This window comes from Moschus berezovskii, chromosome 2, assembly GCF_049115385.1.
Source record: "Moschus berezovskii isolate FMDL1 chromosome 2, NW_MosBer_1.0, whole genome shotgun sequence".
Classification (NCBI taxonomy): Eukaryota; Metazoa; Chordata; class Mammalia; order Artiodactyla; family Moschidae; genus Moschus; species Moschus berezovskii.
In genome coordinates this window covers 85,288,069-85,301,036 of record NC_142461.1, presented here as the reverse complement: position 1 = coordinate 85,301,036, position 12,968 = coordinate 85,288,069, and the positions used below count along the sequence as shown (strand labels likewise).

General features: G+C 39.1%; 1 protein-coding gene across 8 annotated transcripts in view; it reads left to right on the top strand.

Annotated features, from left to right (window-relative positions):
- QTMAN (queuosine-tRNA mannosyltransferase) overlaps positions 1-12,968 on the top strand; it is a 433,783-nt gene that overhangs the window by 203,070 nt on the left and 217,745 nt on the right. The gene's annotated exons all lie outside the window — the stretch shown is intronic.

The window sequence follows — 12,968 nt, the reverse complement described above, 5'->3', positions numbered from 1 at the left end:
AGAGTATTATTTTGTTGAGATGTTGAAAAATATTTAGTAATGCCAAAGGCAAATAACCAAGGTGATTAAAAATAAAACGATTTTTGAATGCTTCTACTTTCTCTCTATACAAATATTATAGTCATAGCAAAGTTGTATTTAATTTATAAACAAAGCAGAACATATACTTAAATGATGAATATAATATGCTATAATAATATATAATATAAGGGGTAATAATCAGGGAAGGGAAAAAGCCATATTTCAGCCAAGTGTATGAGGACTTCTAAAGTTGATAATTGTTCAAACTCAGAACATTCAACACTGAGTTTGAAATCCAGTATTGAGCTTATAGTACCTGCTGTTACCTGTTGCCTTCCTTACCCTTATACTGCCTCATTCTCAGAGGCCAGAAAAATAGTAGCAAGGAAGAATATTCACTTGAAAATATTTCATTCTATGCATTAAAACATTTTGGGAAGAGAAAGCTCTTAAATACCATAGTTAGGCATGCACATATTTGAGGCTTGACCACCCCTGGTGGCTCAGAAAGTAAAGAATCTGCCTGTAATACAGGAGACCTGTGTTCAATCCTTGGGTCAGGAAGATACCCTAGAGAAGGAAATGGCAGCCTACTCCACTGTTTTTGCCTGGGAAATCATATGGACAGAGGAACCTGTAGGACTGTAGTCTGTGGGTTCAACAGAGTTGAACACAACTGAGCAACTAATGCTTTCACTACTAGCTCTGTAACCCATGCAAGTATAAAGACCTTGAGTTTAGGTTATGATTCAGTTCAGTTCAGTCGCTCAGTCGTGTCCGACTCTTTGCGACCCGGTGAATCACAGCACTCCAGGCCTCCCTGTCCATCACCAACTCCCGGAGTTCACTCAAACTCATGTCCATCGAGTCGGTGATGCCATCCAGCCATCTCATTCTCTGTCGTCCCCTTCTCCTGTATTTACCTTATCACCTCATAGGCATAATGTAGCAATTAAATGGGAGAAGGAAATGGCAACCCACTCCAGTGTTCTTGCCTGGAGAATCCCAGGGACGGCGGAGCCTGGTGGGCTGCCGTCTATGGGGTCGCACAGAGTCGGACACGACTGAAGTGATTTCGCAGCAGCAGCAGCAGCAATTAAATGAAATAATATGTGCCAAACGCCCAGCCTGGCATATAACAGAACCTTAATAAAGATTGTGTGGGATGTGGCTCAGACGCTCAGTTGTGTCTGACTCTTTGCAACCCTATGGACCGTGGCCTGCCTCCATGGACCTCTGTCCATGGGATTCTCCCAGCAAGAAGACTGGAGCGGGGTGCCTTTTCCTCCTCCAGGGCATCTTCTCAACCCAGGGATCAAAGCCATGTCTCTTCTGTCTCCTGCATTAGCAGGCAGATACTTTACCATTAGCGCCACCTGGGAAGTCCTTAATAAAGATTAATTCATTTTATTAACTCCTTCATCCCCTTTTATAACCTAGCACATTTATTGCAACCAGAATAAAGAGGACTGTCTTCCCTTTCTCCCTCTCTTAACATGTGATAGCAGAGAAGTATTCTGCCAAAGGAACAGTCTAATATAAATAAGGAAATTCCTTTATATATTCTTCTTATCACCCTGATTTAAGCAGCCTTTTGGCCTTACCAGAACCAACTATCCACGGATGGTAAGGAGCCAGCTCATCACCTTCATTCTTCTCGTCCCAGTTTTGCTCCTTCTTTTTCCAGCTGAACTTCCATAATCTGTCACTGTACCTCCTTTCCTGTGTATACTCTCAAATCTTTTGCACCTTTTCTTTTTTCTTTGATTAGGAGAAAAACCTCCAGCCATACTTTACTAGCCCAAATTCATGACCCCTGAATCAAGATGGACACTTCAAGCTGGATCGCGTGTATACCATGCTTCCCCTCTTATAGATAACTATTTATACATTTTCCTCTCCTTGTAAGCTTTTAATACCAAATCTTCAGACTTCCTTCTCAGATAATGACTGAAAAAATAGAAGCAATCAGAAGAGAATATCTTTACCCTGCCACCATCACATCTACCCAATTATGTGCTTCTGGGTGCAATTTTTTTTTTAATCTTTACACCTATAACTATGGATGGACTGACCTTGCTTCTGTCTAAGGTCCATCTCCACTTCTTTGTGGGAGCCCATCCTCCTTGCTTACCTAAAAATTACTTTTCTAGTAATTTTTTTTCTCTGATCTGCATCATCTATTTTCCTCTTTTCTGGATGGTTCCTATTAGCATACAAAAATGCTATTTGTTTTACATCTTAAAAACATTCTCTCTTGATTCCAGTTCTTTCTCTGCTACTGCCTCATTTCTTTCTCTCTTTTTTTTTTCTTTCTCTCTTAATAGCAAAACTTCTAAAAATTTTTTTTTCTCTCTCTTAATATCAAAACCTCTAAAAAAAAACATTTTTTCTCCAATTTCATTCCCACTGTTCTCTCTTGAAGCTGCTCCACTGAAACTGTTTTTGTCAAGGTCACTGATGACTTCCATGCCTGTGGTCAGTTCTCAGTCCTCATCTTATATGACACATGAGCAGCATGGGACACACTGTGACAGTCTTCAGGGTGGCTCCTAGGACACAGGCTCTGCTTCTCAGGCTTGTTGCTGGTTTCTCAATATGACTTTGATTTTTAGCTTTGGACTGGCCTTTAGCACTCTTGAAACTTAAGGGACTAATGGAGAAAGAGCCCAGGATTGAAATAAGAAGAAAAGATTCGAGTCAGAAGGTCATCAATGAGAGAATTATCCTGTGGGACAAAGGGAAGAGAATTTTAAGGAGACGGCTTAGGCTTAAATGCATACTCAGTCATGTCCGACTCTTTGCAACCCCAATGGACTGTACCAGCTCCTCTGTCCATGGGATTATCCTGTCAAGAATACAAGAGTGGGTTGCCATTTCCTCTTCCAGGGGATTTTCCTGACCTAGGGATCAAACACACATCTCCTATGTCTCCTGCCTTGGCAGGTAGATTCTTTACCACTGAGCCACCTGGGAATCCCTTTAAGGAGATGAGTGGTAGTTAATTCAGAGGAGTGAGATTAAATAAAGTGATGACTAAAGCTATCCCTGAATTTGACAATTAAAGGGACAGTGGTACCCCACCCTGCTTTCTGACTCACAAAAAATTTTCCTGATTTTTTTGGTAGCGAGAGAAACAGACTTCAAGTCTAAATGAGATCTCTTTTTCTTTCTGTCTTTATGTCTCTCTTTCTCTCTCTCTCTCACATTCAGGCCCTGCTTATTTTAAAAATGAAGGCACCAGAGAAGTTTACTGTCTTCTGGTAATCACACAGCTAGATAGAGACAGGAACTGGAACTGAAAGTGGAACTCCTATCTCAAAATCTCCATCCAGTGTTCAGCCCATCACTTATTGTAAATGTAATTTCAGAGGTCTTGATTATCTGATTTTTCAGCTGACAGCAGATTAACAGCATCAAATTGGGGGTGCGATAAAGGCAGGCTCACTGACAGCAGTAAAAAGTGACAGCTGACTGACAGCTTGACAACAAGGGAGGAGAGAGATAAACTATTAAAAAAAATATATGAGAAGTGAAAAAGCATAGCAGCCTGAAGCCATTGTAGGGCAGGGCAGGCAACTCTGCACACTGAGGAACCCTGCAGACATTTCTCCATGATTGTACAGCTTGTACATCTAATGGATGACTGTGATTTATTAAGAAAGGTTAAATGATAACCAGTAAATTCTCTTTAAAAATATAGGGAAATTCATAACCTACTTTTGGCAGAAATTATAAATGACAGCAAATGAAGCTAAATGTCATGTCTTACTCTAGGATGTACATGAGTCATATTCACCTAAAGAAAGATAATAAACATCTGACCCTTTATCATGCAGTTGCAGTGTCTGTAAGCTTAAGTGAGTGGGAAACATTTCAGTAACTTTCTAACTGAGGCCTTTTCATGCACCAGTTCTCCTTTTGCTGTTAGGGTGTTTATATTGGCTTCCTTGAAACTGAAGGCATCAAAGTCTGACAGATGATCAGTAGTCAACAAAACTGATTTTGTCGTATTAATACCATGTCTTAGTCCTTTTGGTCTTATATAACAAAATACCATAGATTGGGTGGCTAGTAAAGAGAAATTTATTTCTCACATTTCTAAAGACTGGGACATCCAAGATCAAGGCACTGGCAGATTTGATGTCTTGTGAAGGCCTGCTTTCTGATTCATAGATGGCTGTCTTCCCACTGTGTTCTCACATGATGCAAAGGGCAAGGGAACTAACTCTCTGTGGTTTCTTGCATAAGGGCACTAATCTCATTCATGAGGGCTCCACCCTCATGACCTAATCACCTCCCAAAGTCCCGCATCTCTTAAAAGCATCATATTAGGAATCAAGATTTTGACATACAAATTTTGAAGAGATAAAGACTTTCAGCTTGTAGTACGCCAAAAGATAGATAGATGTGATCTCAAGACTTAGTGGGCTGAGACTTGTGACTAGGAGGAAGACTAATCTGTGTTAAAGGATGTAGGTTACCCTGAAAATTAAGGAATTTTTACTTCACATTTCTTTTTTTATTATCTGTTTATTATATTTTTTGTCCTTGTTTCTGCATGAAGGCTTTCTCTTCACAGTGGATATCATCTACTTCAAATACCATTCAGTTGGATTAAAGGCAAAGGGAGATAAATGCTCAGGCCCTCAAGGCTGGATGCTTATATGTATTTGTCACTTGCCTGCCTTCTCTATTACATTTTATTGTGAAAAATGGGGGCTACTCTTCGTTGCCGTATGTGGGCTTCTTATTGTGGTGAATTCTCTTTTTGCAGAGCACAGTCTCTAGGTTCACGGGTTTCAGTATTTGTGGCTCGTGGGCCCTAGAGCTTGCAGACTCCAGTAGTTGTGGTCTACAGGCTTAGTTTTTCCATGACATGTGGCATCAGCGATTGAACCCATGTCCCCTGCATTGGCAGGCAGATTCTTTATGACTGCATCACCAGGGGAATCTACTGTGCATTTCAAGAAGGCAGATTTCACATAGAATTCCATTGTGCTGATGATGTGTGATAGAGAGGGAAAAAAATGGACCAGTTCTGCAGCTTACTGAGCTGGATATTGGCTAAAAGAAACCAATATTTTCCTACTCTAGGTCATGTAGCTGTCATAAAAGCAAAGCCTAGTAGAACTAGAGAATTTTACATATCCAGACCTTTGTGCAAGTCTCAGTCTTATAAAATCAGAACATCTGAGGAATCTGCAACTTGCTTTCTGACAATGTCATCTTCAGAAGGTAGAGCTAACCGTAACAGCTAACCTTCCTGAGTCTTAATTTAGCCCAGCATTATGCTAAGTATATTATACATAGCTTAGCATAATATTCTCCCAACCATTCTAAAAGATAATTCCATTTATAGTTGAAGAAAGCCAGCCATAAAGAATATAAGTAACTTTTTGCCTACACTCATACAAATAGTAAAAGTGTAGCCAGAAATCAAACATATTTTTTACCCTGTTTTGAAACCCAACCTCGTAACAGCTTTTTTATACTCCGTGTCCTCAAAAGAGAGGTTTTGGGCCCGGATTGGCTTTGGCTTATTGTTGTTTAGTTGCTACATTGTGTCCCTCTCTTTTGTGACCCCATGGACTGTAGCCCACCATGATCCTCTGTCTATGGGATATTCCAGGCAAGTACTTTGCCATTTCCTTCTCCAGGGGATCTTCCTGACCCAAGCATTGAATGTGGGGCCCTTGCCCTGTCTCCTGAATTGGCAGGTGGATACTTTACCACTGAACCCCCGGGGTTGACTGTGCTATGCTTAGTCACTCAGCTGTGTCTGACTCTTTGGGACCCCATGAACTGTAGCCCACCAGGCTTTTTTGTAACAGTACTGGAGTGGGTTGCCATGCCTTCCTCCAGGACTAGGGTTGACTCAATTCAGTTCAGTCGCTCAGTTGTGTCAGACTCTTTGCGACCCATGGACTGCAGCACGCCAGGCTTCCCTTTCTATCACCAACTCCCAGAGCTTGCTCAAACTCATGTCCATCGAATCGGTGATGCCATCCAACCATCTTATCTTCTGTTGTCCCCTTCTCCTCCTGCCTTCAGTCTTTCCCAGCTTCAGGGTCTTATTAGTGAAGAACAAATGATTTATATAAGAGAACTGACGACACATTGAATGAAAGAGATCCTGTCATGGTAATGTTATGAAAGAAGGGATTCAAGGTCTTAGAAATCAGACTTCTAAAAGATTGAAGTTTTGAAAAAAGAGGACACCTGAAAAGGAATGATCAACTTTTAAAGGAAAAATATTTATTGAGTGTCCTAATGGAGAACTGTCTGTGAGGCCGGAAGTGTGAATCCTGGCCCTGTCACTTTCTATCCAGTGGGCTTAGGAGAGAACCTCAACCCAAGTCCAACTTACTCCTTTTGAAAAGGACATCATACTTTTCCTGACTTGAGGAAGAATGAATAATTTTCAGAAAGAATTCTCATAGTCAGGTTGAAATTTTACCTAAAGAAGCAGACTAGGAAGAATACATCAAAGAAACAGCTAGAGGTGCATACCATTATTTCATGTCTAAGAAAACTCTTCTTAAAAAAATTTCTAGGTATCTTGCCATTTATCCAAACTCTCATCTCTTACAAGCTAGATTATAGCATGACAGCTGTCTTACAGCGGCAGTCCCCGATCTGTCATATTAGGTGTTAAGGATGGGGTTGACCACATCTGCACAGCATCAGACTTTTCTTCCATCTGTCTCTCCTATAGGATTTGGCACTGAGGGGGTAGCCATGATTTTTATGTAACTAGATCATCCCCACCCCCAACAAATTGGACCATGAGAACGGATTGTAGAAATACAGTGAATTACAAAGTGGCATCCCTCATCCTTGAAAAAGATCTTGTTTTTCCAAGGAATTCCATCAGGGAGCTTCACAGTAGATGCCATCTACTTCAAATGCCTTTCAGTTGGATTAAAGGTGAAGAGAGATAAATGCTCAGGCTCTCAAGATTGGATGCTTGTATGAATTTGTCACTTGCCTGCCTTCTCTATCCTGTTATAATGTGAAAAATGGGTTTAATTTTATTATGGTTATATATAATTAATAGAAAAAGATCAAATGTATGTTTCCAGTGGTAACCTAAATAAAATCATTTATTTTTTTATGAGGGGATGAACAGATACTGTATCCTTAGATGGATTGAAGTTTGGACTTGGAAATAATTGAAACACATGTAGTTTGGATTATGAAATATTTGCTTATCTGTTTCAACACAGAGAATATAAGTATCAACTTCACTATGATTATTAGGACAAAATTTTGTTTCTGTGAGCATTTCACTATTTACATATTTCTATTTTCCAAAATATTGGGTTGTCAGAGTTACCATAGACAAGAGTGGATTTTACCTGTGAGATTTCTCATTTCATAGATTTTAGTTTCTGATTTGTTGTTGTTGAGTTGCTGAGCCATGTCAGACTCGTTTGCGACCCCATGGACTGAAGCCTGTCAGCTTCTCTGTCTATGGGATTTCTCAGGCGAGGATACTTGAGTGGCTTCCCAGTTAGAAGATGGGTTATATGAAAAGCACCTCTGCTTTCTTTCTTGTATTTTTGACAGCAGACAAGGGCGGAGGACATTGTTGGTCATTTGGAATAATCTCATTTATTGAAACTAAGAATTTCTCTGCACATTTCTCTCCCCCTTTTCCCATGCAACTAAAATGTGAAACCAAAACAGAGGTTTATGGACTTCGCCTATTTTAGAAAGAAAAAATGGAGAGTTTTAAAAACAGTGTGAAAACTTTAAATGAAAACTCTCAGGCTGTGCAAACAAAGGCGAGGAGCCTAAGGGCTTTTTGAAGAATTCTTATTAAAGAAAACACTATTTTACATTGCAAAGCAGATGTGTCAGAAAACAACAGCAGATCTGTAATTTGAGAATTCGTGGATTGATGGGACAGAAGGCAGCCCCCATGACTCCTCACTGAAAACTTTCTGCTTTCTGTAGTCAAGAGTTTTGCTTTTAGGGGAGTTGCCAGAAAACACCTTAATCATCTTACCACATGTGGGTCATATTTCTCAGATATTTTAAGAAAGTTTTAGTATGAGATGTATTAGTAAAACTATTGCCTTTGCTCTGAAATAATGAAGTGGGTATTACCTTCTTGAATATTAATCTAGGTCTGAAGTAGAAGAAAAGTTTTGCTTTTATAAATTTAAACATATCCATATTTGCTTGCAATTATTTTGGCTCTCCAAAATGAATGCAAATATGTGTTTCTTTTGAAAGTCATTAAAACATTTTTTTAATAGAACCCGTGTACTAAAAGAAAAAGTTGGATAAATCACTCCAGTGTTCAATACCACTCACTGTCAATAAATCTCCTTTATATCTAATGCAAATATTTCATGCTTCATTGTATTGTAACCATCTTCCTTTTCGTCTCCTTAAGAGAAGAAAGTTTGATTTCTGCATATGTGTGTATGTGTGTGTGTATGCCTCTGTTGGCTTGAAGTTAATAGGACACACGTGCTTATTTAAAGTGTACTTTTTAATGAAATTACTATCCATGTTCATGCCTAATTATCACAGATTTCTTTACTCTTGTACTTTTGATAATAATAGTAGCGTCACCAAAAAAAGCAATCTCAATTCAGCAGCAACAAAAAAAGCCTATCCTTTGATTATAGGATGATTTACCTCTGTTTTCCTCAGGTATAGAGAACATTTGACATGATTTTACATCAGAGATTTGATGTACATTTTTTACTTTCTCCTAGTCCTGTCCTAAGAGATTTGGGAGGTCAGAAGCAAAGGTCACAGATCACAGGAGAGAGAAATAACTAAAAACCCATGAATATTCTCAGGGACTGCATCATCAGCTCAAAGGGAGTCATGGAACAGGACTTCTGCAAAATAGTGATGAATATCATGCAACAAACTCAAACCATAGTTGAGGGGAATTCAGTGAAAGGTCTACTTAGACTCTCTTTTCCTCTTCAGACTTAAAGGGCATCTCTAAGCTTTCCATCTGGAGGAGGAATTGGCAGCCCACTCCAGTATTCTTGCCTGAAGAATCCTGTGGACCGAGGAGCCTAGTGGGTTACAGTCCATGGGGTTGCCAAGAGTCGGACAAGACTTAGCAACTCAACGGCAAAAAAAAAAAAGCTTTCCATAGCACAATGAATGATCATTATTAGCACAAAGCCGTTAAGCAAGAACAAATTGTGTTATATACTGTTTCTTATAGGAGGGCTATGTGAATCTTTAGAAAGATTTCAAGTGAATTACTTTGGTGTTTTAAAAATCAAACTTTGGTTTTCTTTCTAAAATCACTTATTCAAATCATTCCATTCTGGGGAGTGCTGAATTAACGATGGGAGTCAGCAGTGTGGTGTACAGAGATTCTAGTTTGGCTTGTACCACATATCAACACCATTCAGCCTAAAGTAAATATCTTGCCTCCCAGAGCTTCAGTTTTCCCGTCTGTAAAATGGAAATTGAAATAATATCTGTGTCTTAGGCTTATTATGAAGGTTGAGCTAATTGCTACCATATGCTGACTGAGCTCAGCGCCTACAACCTAATCAGTGTTACATAAATGTTAGTGGTTTTATTACTTTTACCATTATCACCATTGTGACTTTCTGGTGACAGGATTTTAGAAAAGTTTGCCTATTCAGTATGACTCCAAGCTCAAAAATAAGGGGGTGGGGACTCCCTTCAGTACGGTTCTGAAAACCCTAGTAATTTTATAGAATACCTGAGGACTTCAAGTTTACTACTAATTCAAATAAAGATAGGGACTGTTTTGTATCTTGTCAATCCACATGACAACAGCCAAATGCAATAATGTAGCTGTGGAAGTACACAAGAAGGAAAGACACTTGTGCTGCTGTCCACATCTTCATGGCACCTGTAAAATATATGCATTTCTTGTGGTACTGGTGTGTGGAATGGTGAGAGGGTACAGAAGTCACTTCAGTTGTTCAGTGTTCTTTCAAAGAATATTGGAGTTTCAGAAACCTTGCCATTAAAAAAATAAACAATTTGGAATGTATCATTCAACAAGAAGCTACTAGAATAATGAATGACTTATTTCCAAAGAAATTCCAGATAAAAAAGTTTATTTTATAAGAAAGTCTTTAAAAATGCGTTTCAGAGTAATTGGATACAGTAAAATATACTTAACAGTAATTTAATTCTTTGAGATTTTATTCATGCTACTGTTCACCCATCATTTATTAAAATCTGGTTATTTGCATAACTTCAAAATGAGTATAATAATACATAGTCTGCAAACTAAAAGGGTTAATGAGCCCAGTATATTATAGGCTCAAAAAAAAAATGGTAGTCATCTGTGGACAAAGCCCTACTTGAAATATGTCTAGAATTAGGCAGTTGAGAGTCTTTAAGAGCTCTCAAGTTCAGCCAGTCTTATTGGACACTTAACTATAGGAAAATATGATTGACTGTAAAAGACAGTGATGGCTTAACAAAAGAATGTGTTAACAGAAGAGCTGCAATCTTCATGAAATATACGATGCATGGAAATATAAGTTTCAAGAATCAGAAGAAAAGGAAAAGAGATGTTGGATCTAGAAGATGAGTCATAACAGAAGTATGCCCTCTTGAAGAGGAGAGAAAATTCACCATGGCATTATTAAAATATCATCCCTATGAATCCAACCCCCTTTGCTGTGATTCTGCAATCACCAAGCAATATTCTGTTTATTACTGCATCCTTCCAAGCAACTTAATTCCAGAAACTAGAATCCTCAATGTGAGAAGCGAATATCTGGATATTGGAAGGGCATGTTCTCCGGAAATCAATAAATTATGGCTTTTAATAACAGTAAAAGAAAAAAAGCTTGTATGGTAAATACAAGGTATTTTGGGATGTAAAGATATATAAAACAATGTCTTTAGTTGTGAGAATTTTGTGGAAACGATAGGCATAGTCAGGTGACTCCAAGTATAAGGCAGAAAAAAACAGTACTTTCTGTCTCATATGAATGGAGCCATAAAGACCTGACTAAGCTTTGGGCATAGTATTACAGCATCATTTATCCAGTGCCTTTTCTGATCGTGGACTTCCCTGATAGTTCAGTTGGTAAAGAATCCACCTGCAATGCAGGAGACCCCAGTTCGATTCCTGGGTTGGGAAGATCCACTGCAGAAGGGATAGGCTACCCACTCCAGTATTCTTGGTCTTCCCTTGTGGCTCAACTGGTAGAGAATCTACTTGCAATGCAGGAGACCTGGGTTTGATCCCTGGGATGGGAAGATCCTCTGGAGAAGGGAAAGGCTACCCAATCCAGTATTCTGGCCTGGAGAATTCCATGGACCATATAGTCCCTGGGGTCACAAAGAGTTGGACATGATTGAGTGACTTTCATTTCACTTTCTCAGCATAAACTTTATGTATATTATTTCTAATCTTTACCCACCCCCACAAGCTAGGTACCATTATGTTTATTTTGCAGTCAAGAAAAGTGAGGTTCAGAAGGTTAAGCTTGCCTGAAATTGTATAGCTACCCAAACTGTCTGACTCCAGTATGCTACTTGATTAATCATGTTATTTCTTGCTATGATGGAAAGGTGAGATAGAATGACTACGAGAGCATGTTATGAAGAGAGTAGCTACTCCCAGGTTTGTGACAGTGAATGATCACTGCCACAGAAGAGAACAACTGGAACCTGGAAGAAAGTAACTATTTTTGTCTTAACTGGGTGAAGAGGTTGGAAATGGGAATTAAGGTCAAGGAATTTGAACTTTAGCCTATAGTCATTTAGGAGCCATGTCTAGATTATAAAATGGGGAATTTGGAATTGACATATGAATATCAGTGGGATAGGCAATAGGAAGCAGAGAAACAAGTTAAAAAGCTACTAAAATAGATTATTGAAGACTTGAACAAGGACAGTGGCTTATGGATGAAAAAAGGAAATGCTCATAATTATGCCGGGTGTAGACCGGGCAAGCTGGTGGGGCAGCTTACTGGATGTAGCAGTGGCCAGGGATGATCTTGAAGTACTGACCACAGTGACTAGGAGAATAGCCGTTCTGTTGGAATTGAGAGATAGATTTACTTAGCTAAAGATGGCAAATTCATGGAGTTACATACTGCGTCTGAGATGTTGGTGGGTCATTTAGATAGAGCTGACCAGCAAAAATGTCCTCTCTCACCTCAGTGTCATCATTTAGAACCTCATGTGGTTTGTTACATTGACCCAGTTTTCTAGAAATTTTGCTCTTTCCTTTGGCATATTTGATACAGCTCAAACTTATTTCTTCCCAAATCCAAGATATCTGTTTTTTGTCATTTGTTACTACCTTATGAAAATCAAGTGTCATATTTTAAACATCAGATCTCCTGAAGTCTTTCATTTCTGGATAAGCAGGAGTTTATTGACTTAATTTTCCCTTTGACTTCTCAGAATTTAGTGACTGAACTTCGATCCCTTTGGACTGGTAATCCTGAGATCAAGTACTATATGGTGGTGTGTAGTGTAGTGCCTAAGAAAATTGACTTTGATGTCAGAGCTATCATCTCTTCTGCTAACCAGTTGGCTGATGTTGAGAAAGTTGTTTGACCTCCCTTACCTCATCCCCCGTCGCCCCACTCATCTGCAAAGTAGGGAGAGTACTAGCAGTCTCACTGGTTTGCTATGAGAGTTAAATGAGTTCCTGGATGTCAGGTGCTTGGTAAAATGCTTGAGGCATAATAAGCCTTAAATAAATGGTAGTTATTGTTATTGGCTTTAATTTGTGTGTCCTCACCATATCTTTGGTGCATTCATTAACATATGTGGGATTTTTTTAATTTTCTGGAGAGCCAGAGCTGTGCCCCCAGTTGTAGTCCAGAACGTCTTTAATAATTTTAGGATCATCAGATGATTTTGCTTGTCACTGTCCCCTATTCTAAAAACCACTGTTGCTTGCTCTAGTACTGATTTGTCTTGGTCATGCTGGACTGCGTACCAAGATT